The sequence below is a fragment of the Lepidochelys kempii genome, chromosome 8 (assembly GCF_965140285.1).
Source record: "Lepidochelys kempii isolate rLepKem1 chromosome 8, rLepKem1.hap1, whole genome shotgun sequence".
NCBI lineage: Eukaryota > Metazoa > Chordata > Testudines > Cheloniidae > Lepidochelys > Lepidochelys kempii.
The window spans coordinates 84,003,158-84,023,775 of NC_136387.1; the positions used below are offsets into that span (position 1 = coordinate 84,003,158).

General features: G+C 41.2%; 1 protein-coding gene across 2 annotated transcripts in view; it reads right to left on the bottom strand.

Moving 5' to 3' along the window:
- Window positions 1-20,618, bottom strand: part of ST6GALNAC3 (ST6 N-acetylgalactosaminide alpha-2,6-sialyltransferase 3) — a 315,225-nt gene that overhangs the window by 70,816 nt on the left and 223,791 nt on the right. The window lies entirely within an intron of this gene.

Here is a 20,618-nt window from a genome sequence, read left to right on the forward strand (position 1 = left end):
GCATATCCAGTGGAGGACACTATTACATTTAAAACAATGTACCTAGTCCTGGCATTCAAATCAGTTTGCAGGAAGGTTCTGCACAAACAAAATGAGTTCTCAAAATTAATTGCCTTGATATTTAAAGCGCATTTCTTTTAATTGTCTAGTGGGGAACTGGTGATCAGTATTTTCTATTGTATCATTAGCTTCATCATAGTTTCATTTTTGAATGGCATAAAAAGAAAAAAAAATAGTGGCCAAGTTTAACAAGAACAAGGAGCTTCTGGTTTGGAAAAATCAGGCCATGTATTTAAGACCCTATATATGGATTTAGGAACCTAACTTCAGGCATCCATTTTTATACCTTGGCCTTGATGTATAATGATACAAACACAAAGTTATTAATAGCATTACAGGTAGAGGGCATGATTGGGGGGTTGGATTGCAGACATGGCAGGACCAGGTATGTTTGCTCCCTCTAAGAAGTTTGCTTTCAAATTATCTAAAGGTGGAGGCAGGCTGAGGATTAGACACCAATGTCACCGGTAAGGATTTTGAAATGCCAGTTTACATTGGCATCAGTGAGCAAGAGTTCCCTCAAGCTACGTTACTAATGCCAAAGTGACACTGCCAACTGAGTATCTCAGCAAGACGATCACAAAGGGACCATCGGAAGATTGTCAGGAAATAATAGGATTTTTTAAAAGCCTCTTATACAGGCCTTTACATTTCACTCAGCAGAGTCTGTGAAAAATAATGAGGTGTGTTTCATGTTTGTTTATGGTTATTTTCCCTGGCAGGGTGTCACTGCCATGTAGTGCAGTTTTGAATGTGTACACCTGCATATATATGGTGCTCTAAGGTTTAACACTCTTGCTTCTCTGTTGTCAGTTGTCGGGATGATAATCCAACAGAGACAGTCTAACAGCACTTAAATCATCATCTGAGGACAAAGCCATTAAATATGGCAGAATTGATATAAGCAATAGGCTACTAGTGGTGAAATGTACTGTTGGCTGAACTCTGTTAATAAATTCATCAGTTGCTATTGTCCCTGGTAACTGGTGTGGGCAGGGGAGAGAGAATGGTTCTGCTAGGGTTATTAAAAGAACATTTATGGAGGACATTCACACTGTTCAGACTGAAGTGCTTTGCTTTTCTATATTGCCTTTGAAACCCCTTCCTCAGACACACAGGAAGTGATGCTGGCTGCGTGCCACAAGAAAATAGTCCAAGAGGCTACCATTGAAATGTGAGGAATGCCAGCTTTGGAGTGTGAGGAGTTTTGTAGGAATCACAAGTTTATTAGCAAAATCTCATCTAGAGGCTGTGGGGAGCTGAACATTTAACTGATCCCTGAATGACCAAACCCCTGACCTATTTTAGCTTCTCTGTTGGATATTCCTAGGACGGGCAAAAAGAAAAGCTAACTCATCTGCCTCCTTTGACTTCAAACCCAAAATAGCATGAAAGCCAGATCAATACTGGGAGTTTGATGTGAAAAAACTGAGGTACATTTGCCAGGCTTTTCAATGCTGTATGGTATAGGAAAGCCCTCTATAATTCTACCGCAAAATGGTATGTGACAAAGTTCCTCCTCTACCTTGGTGGGTCTTGCACTTATTGGCGGATTTGCTCGCCTCGGAGAGCCACGGCAGCCCTCAGTTTGGCCACTTTCATGAACCCACAGTCCAGGTTAACTTCTCCTGTGTCTGACCAGGAGTTGGGAGGTTTGGGGGGAACCCAGGCCCACCCTCTACTCCGAGTTCCAGCCCAGGGTCCTGTGGAATGCAGCGGTCTAGAGTGCTTCCTGGAACAGCTGTGCAACAGCTACAACTCCCTGGGCTACTTCCCCATGGCCTCCTCCCAACACCTGCTTTATCCTCACCATAGGACCTTCCTCCTGGTGTCTGATAATGCTTGTACTCCTCAGTCCTCCAACAGTATGCATTCTCACTCTCAGCTCCTAGTGCCTCTTGCTCCCAGCTCCTTACACGCGCACCACAAACTGAAGTGAGCTTTTTAAACCCAGGTGTCCTAATTAGCCTGCCTTAATTGATTCTAGCAACTTCTTGATTGGCTGCAGGTGTTCTAATCAGCCTGCCTGTCTTGTTTCCAGAAGGTTCCTGATTGTTCTGGAACCTTCCCTGTTACCTTACCCAGGGAAAAGGGACCTACTTAACCTGAGGCTAATATATCTGCCTTCTATCACTCTCCTATAGCCATCTGGCCCGACCCTGTCACAGGTATGATAGCTCTCCCTCCACAAAAACTCTATCTTTACTGCAGCATGACTTCACTTACTGCTTGATGGCCTCATCCAAAGTCCTTTGACGGCAACGGCAAGACTCCAGTGTTGTCAATGCTCATAATTTTATTGTGAGCCTTGCAATGTTTGGTGTTATTCTTAAAGCCCCAGCTCCTGGCGTCATCTGATTACCTTAGGATCTCAGCTTTCATTAAAACAAAAGGAATTTTCTGGCCCTCATGCTTTCACAGAAAAAGTGGAAAATATCAACCCTAAAGGCTCAAAAACCAGAAGGCAAATTAAAAGACCCCCAAACGTATTTTTTTAAATCTCATATTTAGTCCTATCTTATGAATTTGGGGTGGTGGTGCTGACTCAGTTTTTGAATGCTTGGGGTTGGCAATACCAACACCTTCCATTGACAGTTCAAAGGATTTTTGCATCAGGCCCGGAATGCATGTCTGGATTCTGAGTAGCCACTCCCTGGTATGTATCAATGGAGACTTGATGATGAGGGCATGTGCCAGTTCTGAGTAGAGACTCTCCTGTAACATCTGATTTTGCAGACTGTACTATATCAAAAAGCCCACATCCAATCACCACCACCACACTTTGGGACTAGGTGAATTCATCTGGAGAATGGTGGGAGAAAGTAGAAGGCCTGTGGTTTTGGAACAAATTCTCCCACTTTAATGTACCAGGGGGTGAGTGTGCTATGTTCAGAGCACACTGCAAAGCCCATCTATTTATATAGGATTTTTTCCCAAGGGAATGGGTTGAGTGGGAGTGGGAGTGGGAGAGAGTGAGTGAGTGAGTGAGTGAGTGTGTGTGTGGAGGATGTGGCAGACATGAGTTCAGAAGTTGCAAGTTTCTGGATTCAGAAGGTTTTTTTGGTGACATGGGGTAAGATTGTATTTTTGTAAGTAAGTAACCGTGTATATGCCTAGTGCACTGGATTAGTGTACTTTTATAAACTGAAATAAATAATACTTGGAAGTGAGCCATCTTTGGCATATGTACACTTGCTGTATGAGCTACAACTTTATAAGCAATTGAAGCCTCAACCATAATATTGCATCAACAGTTTCTTGCATTTAACAAAGGATTAATTCAGTTTGTCATTTGAAAATAATTTTAGATGATAAATTTAGATAAATTAAGCAATATGTAAGAATCTCACCTAATCTAAAAACCCAGTAAGAAGGGATAACACTGACATTATAGTCTTGCTTCACAGAAGAAAGTCTTTCATATAATCACTCCAAAATCTAATTTCTCTGTATAGAATAAAATTCCAAATGGTTAGCGAGAGAACTAACTCTTATGCACACCTCTTTCAGTTCAGTTGCTGAGCATTAATTCATACAATAATGAAAAGCAAATCTTCAGAGTCTCTCGCTCCCTTGGGATTTAATACAAATTGATGACACAACATGACCGTATCACATCATCTTTCTTTACAGATTATTTTCTTAGTTAGTTTCACACATTTAATCAACGATATGAAGATACTGCTGCCTTTTTCAATTTCCGAAAACCAACAGTCTCCCCCTTATCTTTCAGTCAGTATATATGTTAGTACTGATTGAATGTGTATCGATTTTGTAACAATAGTTTATGTGAATTGGCATATAATATTTAAGTTTAGTACCCTAACTCAAGCAAAGGGGGTTTTATGTGCGCATATCTCAGTGGGCACTATAATGAATGTGTCTACTGCTATCACTGATAAACCACTTGCTGAGCTTGATAGAACATTTCCTATTTTGTATACACTGTCTCCTAACTGTGACATTTGTAATAGAGCAGCTATCCCTGGGATATTTCTATTTTTTATTTTGGCAAAGTGATCTTTGCAATATTCCTCTCTCTCTCGATATATAAAAGGTTTAACTGGAGCTTTCAAATAATCTCCACACAGACAGAGCATTCATCAACGGCCAGCCAGCCTCTTTCTTACTTCTCCATTCCCAGAACTTACAAGAAATAGTGCTGATAATAATTCAGTAGGTGGCACTCTACCATCTGGGTCAGAATCCCAGCACTGGCACACTGTGCTGTTAGACAGGTTTCAGAGTGGCAGCCGTGTTAGTCTGTATCAGCAGAAAGAACAAGGAGTACCTGGGGCACCTTAGAGATGAACAAATTTATTTGAGCATAAGCTTTTTTGGGGTAAAACCCACTTCGCTGGATGCATGCAGTAGAAAATACAGTAGGAACATATATAAATACACACACACACACACACAGAGAACATGAAAATATGCGTGTTGCCATACCCACTATAACGAGAATGATCAGTTAAGGTGGGCGATTATCAGCAGGAGAAAAAAAACTTTTGTAGTGATAATCAGGATGGCCCATTTCCAACAGTTGACAAGAAGGTGTGAGTAACAGTAGGGGGAAAAATAAGCATGGGAAATAGTTTTACTTTGTGTAATGACTCATCCACTCCCAGTCTTTATTCAAGCCTAATTTAATGGTGTCCAGTTTGCAGATTAATTCCAATTCAGGAGTTTCTCATTGGAGTCTGTTTTTGAAGTTTTTTTGTTGTAGTATTGCCACTTTTAGGTCTGGAATTGAGTGACCAGGGAGATTAAAGTGTTCTCCAACTGGTTTTTGGATGTTATAATTCTTGATGTCTGATTTGTGTCCATTTATTCTTTTATGTAGAGACTGTCCAGTTTGGCCAATGTACATGGCAGAAGGACACTGCTGGCACAGGATGGCATACATCACACAAAGATGGACTACAAGCCGTCAGGAACAGTATCCCCGATAATGTCACAGCAAACCTGGTGGCTTAACTTTGTGACTTTGTCCTCACCCATAACTATTTCACATTTGGGGACAAGTCAGCGGCACTGCTGTGGGTACCTGCATGGCCCCACAGTATGTCAACATTTTTATGGCTGACTTAGAACAACGCTTCCTCAGCTCTTGTCCCCTAATGCCCCTACTCTACTTACGCTACATTGATGACATCTTCATCATCTGGACCCATGGAAAAGAAGCCCTGGAGGAATTCCACCATGATTTCAACAATTTCCATCCCATCATCAGCCTCAGCCTGGACCAGTCCACACAAGAGATCCACTTCCTGGATACTACAGTGCTAATAAGCGAAGGTCACATAAACACCAACCTATACCGGAAACCTACTGACTGTTACACTTACTTACATACCTCCAGCTTTCATCCAGGACACACCACACCATCCATTGTCTACAGCCAAGCTCTAAGATACAACCGCATTTGTTCCAACCCCTCAGACAGAGACAAACACCTACAAGATCTCTATCAAGCATTCTTAGAACTACAATACCCACCTGCTGAAGTGAAGAAACACATTGACAGAGCCAGAAGAGTACCCAGAAGTCACCTACTACAAGATAGACCCAACAAAGAAAGTAACAGAACACCACTAGCTGTCACCTTCAGACCCCAACTAAAACCTCTCCAGTGCATCATCAAGGATCTACAACCTATCCTGAAGGATGATCCCTCACTCTTACAGAACTTGGGAGACAGGCCAGTCCTCACTTACAGACATTCCCCCCAACCTGAAGCAAATTCTCACCAGCAACCACACGACAAAAACACTAATCCAGGAACTAATCCTTGCAACAAACCCGGTTGCCAACTCTGTCCACATATCTATTCAAGGGACACAATCATAGGACCTAATCACATCAGCCACACTATCAGAGGCTCATTCACCTGCAATCTACCAATGTGATCTATGCCATCATGTGCCAGCAATGCTCCTCTGCCATGTACGTTGGCCAAACCGGACAGTCTCTACGTAAAAGAATAAATGGACACAAATCAGACATCAAGAATTATAACATTCAAAAGCCAGACGGAGAACAGTTCAATCTCCCTAGTCACTCAATTACAGACCTAAAAGTGGCAGTACTACAACAAAAAAACTTCAAAAACAGACTCCAACAAGAGACTGCTGAATTGGAATTAATTTGCAAACTGGACACCATTAAATTAGGCCTGAATAAAGACTGGGAGTGGATGGGTCATTACACAAAGTAAAACTATTTCCCCGTGCTTATTTTTCCCCCTCGTTACTTGCACGTTTTTGTCAACAGTTGGAAATGGGCTATCCTGAGTATCACTACAAAAGGTTTTTTTTCTCCTATTGATAATAGCTCACCTTAACTGATCACTCTCATTATAGTGGGTATGGCAACACCCATTTTTTCATATTCTCTGTGTGTGTGTATATATATATATATATATCTTCCTACTGTATTTTCCACTGCATCCATCCGATGAAGTGGGTTTTAGCCCACGAAAGCTTATGCTCAAATAAATTTGTTAGTCTCTAAGGTGCCACAAGTACTCCTCATTCTTTGTGCTATTAGAGGTTCTGTGGCTGAGTCTACTCTCTCTTCATTAAGCTGGTATAAGTCAGCAGTTAGTCCAATGAAGTCAATCAGGTTACATCAGCATAACACTGGTGTAAGTTAAAGAAGAATTAGGCCTGCTGTCTTTTGGAGATATCTCCCATAAAATCAAGATTTTGCCATCTTGGGGCCATTAAAGAAGTCAGGGGCTTCTTGCATGAGTAGAGATGTTAGTCCCAGTTTGCTGACCCAGTTCACATTTGCGTAACTACTAAAGATGTCCCCCCCCAAAAAAATTGGAAAATTTTTAGTAAAAAACAGGGACTAACTTTCCATAAAAAAAGTTCATGAAAAAAATCCCCATTTTTCAACCAGCTGTAGTAACTACATCCTTCAGATCTACGCTTTCCCTGCAGTTTCAATAGTATGGTTTTTCTTCACTTTCATTCTTAAATGCTTGTGTGCTGTTAAACAGCTTCTGTGTTTCATTGCAGAGGTGGCTGCATTTGATTGTGGGTTCATAGTAACATTAATCTTACATCTAAATTTCATTTAAAAGAAAAAAAAAGCCCATCAAGATTAAGTCAACTCATTAAGATTTGTTATACACAAATGCAGTGAAAGATATCAAGTAATGCCATCTAATTTCCCAACCCTTCTCTTCCATAAAATCAAACTCATCTTCCTTATAGAAAGAGGGCAAATATGTATTAGTTCCACTAGGATTAGGTCTTTGGGTCAAGAGTTACTAGTCATGATGGCACATTCTGGGGTGCAGTCCAGACCAGAGAGTGGTTCTGTCACTGCCTGCGCCGCAACCTGGTGTGCCTCAAAATGCTTTGCTGTTTTAGTTCCCAGCCAGAGCCACAGCCTAACAGCATGCAGGTTCAACAGCCTAACAGCATGCAGGTTAAACCCTGAGTGTCTCTGTATAGCTATAGCTCTGGTCCAGCAACTCTACCCCAGCAGCCTGTCAACAATACTCCAGTCGCACTCTGCCTTCCAGCAGCCTTGGTTACTACCTGAAGGGTGACCCCAACACACTCCCAGTCCCGAATTTTCCCCAAATGTCTGTTCTGCACTGTCCAGCCCTCTCCTGTTCAGTTCACATATTAAATGGTCTGTTGCCCCTGTAAAGGGTTAATATTCAACAGTCTTCTATTTTAACAGACGTCACCAAACAGTTCAGTTTAAACTCAACACTGGATTCATTTAGATTAAAAATAAAACAAATTTATTTAACTACAAGACAGAGGTTTTAAGTGAGTACAAGTTTAAGGTACTAAAGTCAGAAATAGCTACAAGAAAAATAAAGAAAGATAAAATGCTTCCTAGCAGCTAAAACTTTAAAAGCTAGTCTTGGTTCAAGGTTAAATCCTTACCACATGTTCCAAGCAACAGGGATGACCAAATTATCAGCTCAGAAACCCTCCTAAAGTCAAAAGGCTGGTTCCTTTGTCACCTTAAGTGAACGAGAGAGAGAGAGACAACCTGGGGTGTTTTTGTCCTTCAGTTTCATAGCAGTCATCCTTTGAAATGCATTTTCCTGAAGATTACCCCTATATAAAGTTCATTCCAGTGGTGAGGTTGGAGACATGAAATCTCATGGTGAAAGAAGTTCCATGTTGTTATTTGCTAAAATGCAGATCCACCTGCTTCTGCCTCCATTTTGTTGCCAAAGCATGGCCACTTGACAGATGATTGCTAAGGCTGCGAGTCTGTCATGGACGTCATGGATTCCGTGACTTGTGCAGCTGACCTGAAGACCATTCGAGCAGCTTGGGCAACCCCATGGCCAGCTGTACCGGCCGCTGCTGGGGCAGTCTCGGGCCACTGTGTCCCCCACAGCAGCAGCGGGGGTCCTGGGCCACGCATGCTGCCCGGCCTCTTTCCACCCCAGAGCACCCCTTGGTGACCCTGGGCCACCCTCTGTCCCAGAGCACCAAAGATTTAGTCAGGGGTATATAGTACAAGTCATGGACAGGTGAATTTTTGTTTACTGCCCGTGACCTGTCCATGACTTTTATTAAAAATGCCCATGACATAAACGTAGCCTTAGTGATTGTGCATCATCTTTGATGACACCTGACTAGAGGTGTCAGCTTGTCCTTTGTCTTTGGGAAACCTGTGTACCCCCTCCCCAGACTTGTCTGGTAAACACATATTGGTCATAATTTCAGCTTATGGTCATAATGCTTAATACTCATTTTGTACATACATTACACAAGAATATTAATGATCAGTGTGTTCGATATCTCGCAAGGTATATTTTGCACAGGGATTATAGCAATAGTGCATAGGGTGTGAATACAGGAGTGCTTTCGATCACACACCTACAATAAATACAGACATAAAAGTGACTTGGAGATGACAACATGTTATTCTGGGCCTGTTCAAAAGACATCTGGTGTCCCAGATCAATGAGAGCAATGCGGAAACATATTCCCTTCTCTCTGCTGTGTAAAAATGCATTCCCCATAGAATCAGGTTTACTGATAAAAGAAAAAAAGGACAGATGGACACAGCTTTCTGGGTATCCTATATCAGCAGTTCTGGCCATGCATATAGTGTGCGTCTTTAAACAAAATAAAGTTGGACTTAATTTCTTTAGACAGCAGCCAGATCTATGAGACCATGACAGTCTCTGTGGAAAAGACCAATGAACACACAATTCCAAATCTCTGTATTTAGAATCTGCCTCTGACTGCAGCTATTCTACCATAAAGCAGCTTGGCAAGAAGGATATAATGTTTCAGAGAAGTAAGAGAGAGACCCCACGCCTCATCCTCAAAGCCAGCTGGAACTAATTAATTATTATAAAGGTTAATTTAAAGCAATGTTTCCTCCACTCAGAGAAAAACAGGCAAAATGTTCTGACCCAGATCCTGAGCTGCCGCTGAGGAATGCTCAGTGCTGTGCAGGCGGGAAGGTGTACCTTTGTGCTCCTCAAGTCCGGGGTGGATCTGAGCTCAAAGTCGCTCTGGCTTCCTGTGGACTCGAGGCCATTCTGGCAGCCTGAGAATGCCAAGGTGACCTAGCCACGTCTCCATTCTCTTGCACTCGCACCCTACACAGTCTTCACGTACCACGCCATAGTGGCTGTGGCACCCATGAATATCCATATGTTGGGATGATCCTCCAGGTGCCAGGTAAATCATCTTTAGAGCAGCTCTACAGAGCTGTAGCAGCACAAAGCTGCCTTATTGGATCGGAGTGTGTGATCCTATGGGTTCAGTGGTGGCACAATGCCACTGTGAGCTTCCACAAGTACAGGGGAAGTGCCCGTGAAGCTACGCTGTTGGCTGGTATGGACGGGAGAGCAGGACCATGATTCAAGCACCCACTACACCTCTGAGGTACCTAGCACTCCCAAGGGTGCTAACAGAATGCCTCTACTTGGGGTCTGTGCTCAGCTGCTGCATGAGGAGCCATTTAGTGAGCAGTTATTTCACCCTTTCCAGTGTTAGCTGCATTTAAACTACAGTCTGAATGTAAGACTAACACATCTCCAGCCAGATTCTTAACCTCAGGGGCATAATTTGCTATGGCATAAGGGGGCAGCTGACCTCCTAGACTTCAGTTTATGCTGCAACTTTCATAGGTCTATATGCTCCACTCCCCCCACACCACCAACTTTGAAGGATATAAATTTATCACATATAATGCTCTATATAATGACACAACTTTGCTCACCCACCCACATTTTTCTGTATACTGATACTCTTACTTAACCTGCTGGGGTTCTGTAGGTTCAGTAGATAACATTTCCAAGAACAGAACCAACAGCACCGAGGGAAAGGTTCAGCCCAGTCTAGCTCCCCTCAGTTGCTGAACAGCTGATCTAATAGCATAACAAGAGTGAACATTAGTTTGATTTTTCAAGTGAGCAACACACATACCTGAGGGCACAGGAACATTAGTCAACACCACTAGCTGAAAAGAAAAAAAGACATTCCCGGATGCAAACACACAGCACCACCACACCTCCAAGTAGCCCCACCACTGCCACAAGTGAGAGCTTGGTGAAAGAGCTGCGCCTTGCATCTGGTCCTAAGAAGCTGACCAAGTCAGGTGCTCTCAGACCAGTGTGGGGAAGTCAATTCTAGAGTTGAATGCTGTCAAGGTTCCTCCCCCACTCTGAACTCTAGGGTACAGATGTGGGGACCTGCATGAAAAACCTCCTAAGCTTATCTTTACCAGCTTAGGTCAAAACTTCCCCAAGGTACAAAATATTCCACCCGTTGTCCTTGGACTGGCCGCTACCACCACCAAACTAATACTGGTTACTGGGGAAGAGCTGTTTGGACGCATCCTTCCCCCCAAAATACTTCCCAAAACCTTGCACCCCACTTCCTGGACAAGGTTTGGTAAAAAGCCTCACCAATTTGCCTAGGTGACTACAGACCCAGACCCTTGGATCTTAAGAACAATGAACAATCCTCCCAACACTTGCACCCCCCTTTCCTGGGAAATGTTGGATAAAAAGCCTCACCAATTTGCATAGGTGACCACAGACCCAAACCCTTGGATCTGAGAACAATGAAAAAGCATTCAGTTTTTTACAAGAAGACTTTTAATAAAAATAGTAGTAAATAGAAATAAAGAAATTCCCCCTGTAAAATCAGGATGGTAGATATCTTACAGGGTAATTAGATTCAAAAACATAGAGAACCCCTCTAGGCAAAACCTTAAGTTACAAATAAGATACACAGACAGAAATAGTTATTCTATTCAGCACAATTCTTTTCTCAGCCATTTAAAGAAATCATAATCTAACACATACCTAGCTAGATTACTTACTAAAAGTTCTAAGACTCCATTCCTGGTCTATCCCCGGCAAAGACCCAGCATACAGACAGACACAGACCCTTTGTTTCTCTCCCTCCTCCCAGCTTTTGAAAGTATCTTGTCTCCTCATTGGTCATTATGGTCAGGTGCCAGCGAGGTTACCTTTAGCTTCTTAACTCTTTACAGGTGAGAGGAGCTTTCCCCTGGCCAGGAGGGATTTCAAAGGGGTTTACCCTTCCCTTTATATTTATGACAAATGCTCAGCCAGCAGTGGTTACATGTTTAAAAATCAGGGGTGTTAGCTAGAATGCCAGATGACCTCAACTGCCACATAATTAGTGAAATGCAGTTTCATCCATTTCTCAACAAATTTCTTATACCATATCTGCCCAACGTGCCCTCATATACAACAATAATCTCACTATTCCATATAAAAAGCTTTTTCTAGATCCTGGTAACCAATTACTGAACTTTAGTAACCTTAGATACCACATTTGTGGGAATTTTGTATTAACATTAAAAAAAACCCTCTTGATATTACTCACTGTGGTTAATTCCAGGGAGATTCACATGTAATCATCACCATAATAGGAACAAATTATCTAGATGTTTGGGCAAACTTCTACAGGATGATATTCCTATTTTGTACAGCACTTTCTTTGCAAAACTGATACGTTATTTTCTCCCCGGTGTAGTGTGCCACTCAGTTGAAAATCCAGTTTTATATAATTGCAATTCACCAAAAATTATTAATCCGCAAAAATCAATGGTTGACCAGACAAGGGCTAACATGGCATAATAGAAGAACGTACTCATGTTCTAATAGTGTGAAAAATAATGTCTCTCCGATACACTATTGGCAAAGAAACTTGGGTTATATACAAAAATATGCTAAACAATGACACACACACTTGTTAGAAACTATGTTTTGCAGTAACTAGCCAGTAGGTACTAAGTGGCCAATTTAAGTTGCTATGGCAGCCTAAATTGAGAATGGATTTGCACTGGTGGTTTTGTGTCTCAACCTTGATGTTATTTTAATGTAGTTTTCTCTTAGTGTATCTATATTTTATATTTAAAATAAGTATGCTACCCTAGTCTCTTAACCACATTTAATACAAGCCCTGGGTACTCAGTGGGTTTGGAGCTCTTGCTTTCAAGAGCTAATGCATTTTGCATTAGTGCTCTGTGTCAAGAAACGTATGACATCAAGGGGCTAATATTTTTATGACTGTAGCACTAATATCAAAGCAACTACACCAATGCTACAGATAGGGTGACCAGAGGGCAAGTGTGAAAAATTGGGACAGAGGGTGGGGGGTAATAGGTGCCTATATAACAAAAAGCCCCCAAAATTGGGACTGTCCCTATAAAATTGGGACATCTGGTCACCCTAGCTACAGATCATACAATGGATCATTCAGAGTTGCTCACCATTAAAAACTCCATGTCTTATGGTCTATGTTGCATTTATACACTTTGTCAGTGATTTAAACATTGATGGCTATGAGTATGTAGTCATGGTAATAGCAACGGCCGTTCATTGAGACATTCCAGCCCAAATGTCTCTCCTGAGTAAAAGACGGTTTATAACAGCGAATCTAACAAAGCAGTTGTTATAGAACCAGCCAGTTCTTTAGTTTTAGCAGAAGTCTTACGTAGAGCTGAAACTTAATGTTCTGGACACTAAAAATGGGAAAAAAGTTATTTCTCTGAGGCCAGTATTTTTATAATTCACAACCAGAAAAATATTTGATTGGTTACAATTTTTATATATGATCCTTTATACAAAGGATCATAAAAATGCTTTGCACTGATATATACGCTAATGGTCCCTGTAGAATTCAGATTTTTTCAATGTTTACTTAAATGGCAATGAAAAAATAGGTTGTTCTATTTCCCATCAGATAACCGCTGATTTTCCATCAAATTAGAGAGCACAAACTTAGACTGCTCCAACAAATTTGTACCATTAAGATTTGCCCTCTTCTGCTGTTTCAGAAACAAGCCAGGGAAATGGGAACATTTTATTCATTGCATGGAATACCTTAAGAAAGTATACTGGCCAGGCAATTTTGTATGTATTCAGTGAGAAAGATGTTACTGAAAAAAGCCTAAACATTCGCTCTAAGCCTGCAACCTCTCAGACCTGTTCAGTGCTAGACTGATATGACATTTTAAATTGTGAAGCTGTAAGACAATTTGAAGTTAAATTGTACTGAAAACAGCAAATGCTGCCCCAGGAATTAGAAGAATCAATGACTGCATATTAAACACTTCAGATATTACTTTCATGTAAACCTTAAATTTGAAACCAATAGTACTGGCTCATTGGCTTCCCTACCTGCTCTCTTCACTTCATTGCTTTTGCATATCACATTTTGTGGGTTATGTTTTGCAGTCTTTGCTTTTTAAAATATTTAGTGACTTGTACACATTGCTACTGTATGTTTTATCTGAAATGTTTAAATGTAGAAGCACTTAAACTAGCCCTTTACCTGGGGAGACTTTCAGTCAAATCTAGACTAAATGAAATGCTGTAATTTGACAGTTTCAGCAATCCCTAGTGATGGTTCAGTCACATAATAAAAGTACTCTTTAATTTATTCTGCTCAGCAGTCTTTGCTCAGGACAGAAGCCAAAGACCAGAACAGCAGGGTTATAGTAGATCAGGTCTAAAGGGTAGCTCACCCAACTCCTTTCCCAGAATATACCTGGGAAAGGTATATACCTTAGTCAGTGCTATTAGGCCATCACTTTCATGACCACTAAAATGAATCAAGCTACTTTAAAATAAGATGTTTAAAGAGAGAGAAAGACATAGCTCTTCAAAGTTGATCAGGAATCTAACACAAAAGTCTACACTGACAGAAAGTTACCACCACTGGATGTCAGTTCTATAGTCCATGTGAGATAAATGGGTGGTTTATAGCAGACGGTGTGTCCTTATCACAAAACTATCATCCCACAGATAATACCCTTTTTGGTAGCCTAATCAGAGAAACCAAGGAAAGAATGGGCATGGAGACTGAGGACAGGAGTCACAAAGGGACTTAGGAGCCTAGCTGCCGCTTTAGGCACCCAAGTCCAACAATTAGGTGCCACTGATATTCACAAAACCCCTGCACAGCTGCCACCACAAATCCCGCAGTTAAAATCCCTGAGATGCTTAGACATGTGCACAGCTGCCTAAGCCCTGAGACTGGCTTGAAGCCTAACTCCTGCATAAGCCTCCCCCATTCTGAACGAGCGCTCTAATTACGGGGCTAGTGATGGGCAGGGGAGAGGAGAAGGATGCACCACCTCCACTGTTTTTCTTGCAAAAGGAATGACCTGCTTTAGGTGCCTAACTCCAGGAGAGTGTTCACAGTTGTGAATTCCGAGTGGGGAAAGGCGGATCCCTTGGTCCCAGACTTAGGTTATGTCTTCACTATGGGCTCTACAACAGCATAGCTGCAGCTATGCCTCCACCGTGCTGCCACGTAGATGGTTCCCACGCTGATAGAAGTGTTTTTTCCACTGCCGTAGATAATCCACCTCTTCGAGTGATGGCAGCTAAATTGGCAGAAGAAAATTCCACACTGCGGATTAGATCAGCTTAACTGTGGTACTTGGGGGTATGAATTTTTCACACCTCTGAGCGATGTAGTCAGATTGATATAAATTTTAAGTGTAGACCAGGGCTGAAGCACCTAATTCCCCTTGAGGGGTGGGGCTTAAGCCACACCTTTCTGCTCAGCATTTCTTATTGGTTAGGTTAAGCAGCTCCTTGCTCAGCACTCTGGCTTTGGAGTCCCATTCTTAGGCACCTAACTTTCTCCATGCATTGTATAGGGAGCTGAGGTGCCTAACTCAGGCTGTGAGTTCCTCTAGGCAGCAAGGTTAGTCACAGCAAAAGTCCCCCTTGTGAATCCCACCATGAGCTTCTTGAGGCAATGCCTTCTATGTTATGTATAGGATCTAGGTAATTTAGTACACCCATCACCATGATAACACTTCCAGCTGTGGTCAAGGGAAGGCACATTAGCAGGGCTTGCATTATCACTGTGTCCATGCTATATCCGTTTTACGTTTACCCACTGGAGTTTTGTTACAAAACTGTCTTACCTGCAATATAGAGTGATACCATAATCACATTTATTAAAAACATTAGCAACAGTTTCAGGCAGACCCAATTGCTTTTGGTGGAAGTTCTCTGTACTTCCAAGCAAAGAAGCAATCGGAGATCAGCCTTATAATTACTACTAGCTAACTACACCATGGGGAAAAATTTCAGAAGTGCCTAAGCTTAAAGTCACTTAAGTCTCATTTTCAGAAATGACTTAAGCACTTCTGAAAATGTTACCCCTTATGTTTGTGCCTTTTCTACTGTCTATACTGTACTGCTGATAAATACAATGAAAAATAAAGAATTGGTAAAACGAGAGACTACATTCAGTACCACACACAAACAATTGAATACCAACAATATATGGTGGTGCGGGGGGGAAGGAACCTGGTCTAAATCCAAAAGTCCATCTAGCAACTCTATATAAATCGATGAATTTGGTGTGGTTGAGAACCAGTTCTAATAACCCCATTTTGCTACTGTTAGAATGCTGATTTAACAGAATAGATAGATGTCTGTTTTCATTGAGATCATTGTACATTGTGCCACAACAGAATAGCAACACAATTGTGAACCATCTTCATCAGACTTTTTTTCAGCTACTTTCACTCATCTCATGCTATAGGATCACTTACAACAGCTTGTATTTTCTTGCCTCATCCATCAAAAATGCCTAATGAAAAGAGAAATATGGTATCTGATTCCAGTCATGTTATTCTAAAGGAATTAATCTGAATCATCATCACCTTAAATGCTTCCATTCAGAATGATTTTTATGATGAGCTCAAGAAAAGTTAAGTGCAGTTTCACGTAGGTACTGCTGTATATTAAATCACATACCTGCATGATAAAATGCTTCCACTTTTTGGAGATAATTTTGTTATTGCTTAGAGCAATTTCTAATGCAAATGAGGAATGATGTAGCAGAGCTATTTAGCAATTTTCTTGGATAGGCAACACTGATGACTGGAAACTTGCAGAAATGCAACACCTGGGATACAGCCATGCTACTTTGACATTTCTTTGTGAGTTTTCTCTGCAAATCCTGGGGTATATTTCTTCCCTGAAAAGCATGAGCCTGAAACAAGTAAATAGGCAAAAAGGTGGAAATGATTATAAAAAGTCTATTTTGGCATTGAAATAGAGAAGCAAGGGCTGTTTAGAGTCACCAGTTATTTAGAATATGTGTGATCTCCAACGAACTGGAAGAGAATTCCGCTGTTCACTGTTTATAAAAATGTACTTTTAATTGGCCTGATCCTCCATCCTTTGCCCTCCCAAAACTCCCGCTAAGTTCAATGTGAATTTGGGTGGGCAAGGAATGCAGTATTGGGCTTACTACATATTATGGAGTCTATAGAATATATTTCAGATTTTACAATTTCATCAATTTGGTATATTTAACAGGGGTTGTTGAATGTTCAGTACTTTTAAAATCTGTATTTAGATGTCTAACTTTAAGCTCCTATATTTGCAAATCTTAGTTCTGGGATGCATTGCTGGCTCTGCCATTTGACTTGCTGTGTGACCTTGGATAACTTGGTTAATATCTCTGTGCTTAAGTTTTAATACCGGTAGGATGCAGAGGATAACTATGATCCACCTTTGCACGTGCTTTGAAGTTCATGGACGAAAAGCCTGGCAAAAATCCTAAACAGTGTTAGAACCTAATTCGAGGAAGAATACTATGAAAGGAAAGACAGGACCTGGAAAGCGATCAACCTATTTTCCTGACTTCTTGCCCAAGTTAAACAAATGAACACACAGTAAGGCAATCTATTTCTGAAGATCTGGTGTAGAGGAAAGCATTGCATAACAGCCAGCAGAGATTTGTCACCTTTTTGACATAACAATTGAGCCTGAAGACAAGGGGAATACAGTAGATGATAAATTTACTGTGTATTACAGGATAGCAAACTCCAGGAGAGACTGACGACATTGTTGGATAATACAAGAGATAAACATCTGAATTACAAATGGGAATTGATAATAAAAATAATATTGGGCCTCTTTAGGGGAGAAACCCCCCTGGATATTCCAACATTCAATTTGCCAGGCCCATTGCTTTTTCAAGACAGGATGGAGAGGCTTTTAACCTTATACTGGGAAGGAAGGGTATGGTCTGGAAAGTCCAGGGCAAGCTAGTCTCTTCAGGGCAATTAGGTTGCTTGCAACCCTACTGATTGCAAAGCTGAGCACAGCCTTCGATAGCAGATCACAGGAGCTGTTAGACGTCCTGTGGTGCAAATTATACCCAAGTGGGGCAGGGAGGAAGAGGGTCCGTGACCGCACACCCAGCATTGCCCAGAATGGAGGACATGCTGCACTGTAGGAGTATGGTGAAGCAGGTATGCAGCCCTGTGCACCATGTGGCTCCAGGAGACACTGTACTTCAGGGAGATTCAACACCAGCTTGTGCTCTCATTGGGGTAGTATAGTGCTCGGCGACACCGCCCAAATGCAGTGCAAAACTTGACTGCCTCTATGTGGCCCTTATGGTACATTATTAAATGCTTACAGGGTAAAACAGCTATTTGCACTAGATGGCAATAGTAAAAAGTGAGGCACAGTGGGTTTAAGTTAATAAGCGCATCAATAAGGTCATTATGAGTACCTGAGGAGATGCAGCCAAATTAAGGCTAGAGAATTTTAAGCAACTTATACAGTAGAGTCTTTTCTGGAGCTGGGTGAGATCATTGTCATAAAAAGAGTCCCTCAGTCAAACTGGCTTGCTTTTGAGTTTCCTGAACTCCAACATTTTGGCAAAAATATTTCAACACATTTTTGCACAAACTATTTTCCACTATAGGGATGACTTTAAATGGACACACTGGAGTGCTGAGATTCGTGGGGTGAGTGGAACAAGGTGGATGGAACGCCTAGCTTTTTCCACAAGGATGTGCAGAGCAATCTGTCTTCCAGGGAAGAATTTAGAGGAAATTACATGATTTTAAATTTGCAGGTTCCACTTTCCTGTGTGGGGTGGATGAAGCTGTATGACTGTTATCTTGAGGTTTCCTGCTGTTTTCAATACATTGCACTTTAAACTGCCTTATAACTTAAGTTGGGTCTCTTTAAAATAGTCTTATTTATTTAACTTGCAGCACTTTGAAGATGTAAAGCATGACAGATTTACTAATTTCTTAATGATCATTTGGATAAATGGATCCAGAAAATTGCATATTGATGGAAAGAGTATATGGTCTTTGCAGTCAAATATTTTCCCATTGGCTTCATGCAAAATTGCTTGGCCAAACAGATTTTCCCGAGGCGCTTTCAGTAATGAATGCAGCTTTCTTTTGTTTCTGGCTCCTCTCCGAATGCATCAGGAAAGGGTAAAGCATAAGGATAAAGGTCCGTTCTGGGACTGTGTTCTCTAATATGATTGTTAGAAAATCAGCAGTTTTCTGCCAGGAAGTAAAACAAACCATTTTCCCCCAAGTACCAGTGAAATATATGAATGCTAGAGAGCCCACTCACTCATGCTACATTAATTTTTAAAAGTATCAATTTTGTAATCTTTCAGTTATGGTGTATTATAATGATAATAATCACAAGGAAATCCTTTTCCCCCCATTGCTAGAGGCTGTGCCATCAGATCATTTTCAGCTATCCCGAAGACACCTGATTAATAAAGCAGTCATCAATTATTTAGACTTTACTTAAACATTAATTCTCTTAGTAGTCGTGCGGTGTTGCAAAAATTAAAACCAAATAAATTATATCTATAGTTACATGAAGGGTAACTATAAAAGCCACTGCCACAAACTGTTTGTCCTCAGAATGTCATAATTTAGAAGCATTAAAAAAAAGCCAAACAAACCCAATTTGACTTGCATCATGCCCTGCAGTGAAGACTCACTGCCAACATCAGGCTCTATGGAACACAAGAGAGTGCCCTCTACTGGAACTAGAAACTGACAGCAAAAGTGTTCCAGCTGAATGCCAACAACAGGTTCCCAGACTGTTCAGGTTTTAAGACTGGAACCAAAACTTGATCCGGCATCCAGTGTATCTGAGCAAAGGTGTGATGTACCCATGATAGCTCACCTCACTCAGATAGGGGTGATGTGCTTTGGATTGGCTGACGCATCTAGAATGCTTTGCAGTATTCAAAGCCTGGAGGAGGCAAACACATTGGAGGCAAAAATCATTGGATCAAACAGATGTTCATAGTCACACACACTAAACCATTTCAGCGACAGGAGATTATTTAATCTTAATTTTGGAGCTTTTCCTATTAGGCTTTAGAATCTTTGACAGTCTAGAGTACTGCTCTTCCCAATCTGAAATTTAGGAATCATACAATCATAGGACTGGAAGGGACCTCAAGAAGTCATCTAGTCCAGTCCCCTGCATGCATGGCAGGACTAAGTATTATCTAGACCATCCCTGACAGGTGTTTGGAGATTTTTAAGAGCAAGTGAGTCAATGATGAGATTCCAAAATCTCCCTAGGCAATTTATTCCAGTTCTTAACCACCCTGACAGGAAGTTTTTCCTTATGTCCAACCTAAACCTCCCTTGCTGCAATTTAAGCCCATTGCTTCTTGTCCTACCCTGAGGTTAAGAAGAACATTTTTTCTCCCTCCTCCTTGTAACATCCTTTTATGTACTTGAAAACTGTTATCATGTCCCCTTTCAGTCTTCTCTTTTCCAGACTAAACAAACCCATTTTTTTCAATCTTCCCTCATAGGTCATGTTTCTTCTAGACCTTTAATCATTTTTTGTTGCTTTTCTCTGGACTTTCTCCAATTTGTCCACATCTTTCTGAAACTTGCCCAGAACTGGACATAATACTCCAGTTGAGGCCTAATCAACGCGGAGTAGAGCAGAAGAATTATTTCTTGTGTCTTGCTTACAACGCTCCTGCTAATACATCCCAGAAAGATGGTTGCTTTTTTTGCAACAGTGTTACACTGTTGACTCATATTTAGCTTGTGGTCCACTATGACCTCCAGATCCTTTTCCACACTACTCCTTCCTAGGCAGTAATTTCCCATTTTGTATGTGTGCAACTGACTGTTTCTTCCTAAATGGAGTATTTTGCATTTGTCCTTATTGAATTTCTTCCTATTTACTTCAGACCATTTCTCCAGTTTGTCCAAAAACACATGCAACCCCTCTCAGC